Source organism: Arachis hypogaea, chromosome 7, assembly GCF_003086295.3.
Source record: "Arachis hypogaea cultivar Tifrunner chromosome 7, arahy.Tifrunner.gnm2.J5K5, whole genome shotgun sequence".
NCBI classification, from domain to species: domain Eukaryota; kingdom Viridiplantae; phylum Streptophyta; class Magnoliopsida; order Fabales; family Fabaceae; genus Arachis; species Arachis hypogaea.
The window spans coordinates 21,521,791-21,522,100 of NC_092042.1; the positions used below are offsets into that span (position 1 = coordinate 21,521,791).

General features: G+C 51.6%; 1 non-coding gene across 1 annotated transcript; it reads right to left on the reverse strand.

Moving 5' to 3' along the window:
* Positions 1-83, reverse strand: TRNAY-GUA (transfer RNA tyrosine (anticodon GUA)). The gene has a single exon. It is a non-coding gene; the product is annotated as a tRNA-Tyr (tRNA).
* Between the last annotated feature and the right edge of the window lie 227 nt (positions 84-310).

Below are 310 nucleotides of genomic sequence, written 5' to 3' on the forward strand. Positions count from 1 at the left end.
TGGGAGAGGCAGGATTCAAACCTACGTAGAAAAACTTCAACAGATTTACAGTCTGTCGCTTTTGACCACTCGGCCACTCTCCCCTTGTTGGGCGAAAGGTAGTTTGTTGTAGAGGAGCGGCTGTGAAACGGCGATTCCCCCCTTTCCATTGAAGTGGGGGCCTCCTTCCCCACCATTTTTCCAATTTATTATGGATAGGGATTTTACCGATGCTGAAGGTAGCTTGCTTACCAGGCCACCCACTTTAGAAGCTAGTCGCCAGAAAGAAGCGGCGAGGACGCGAAGCTGTCGTAGAAGCTGTCCTCCCCCC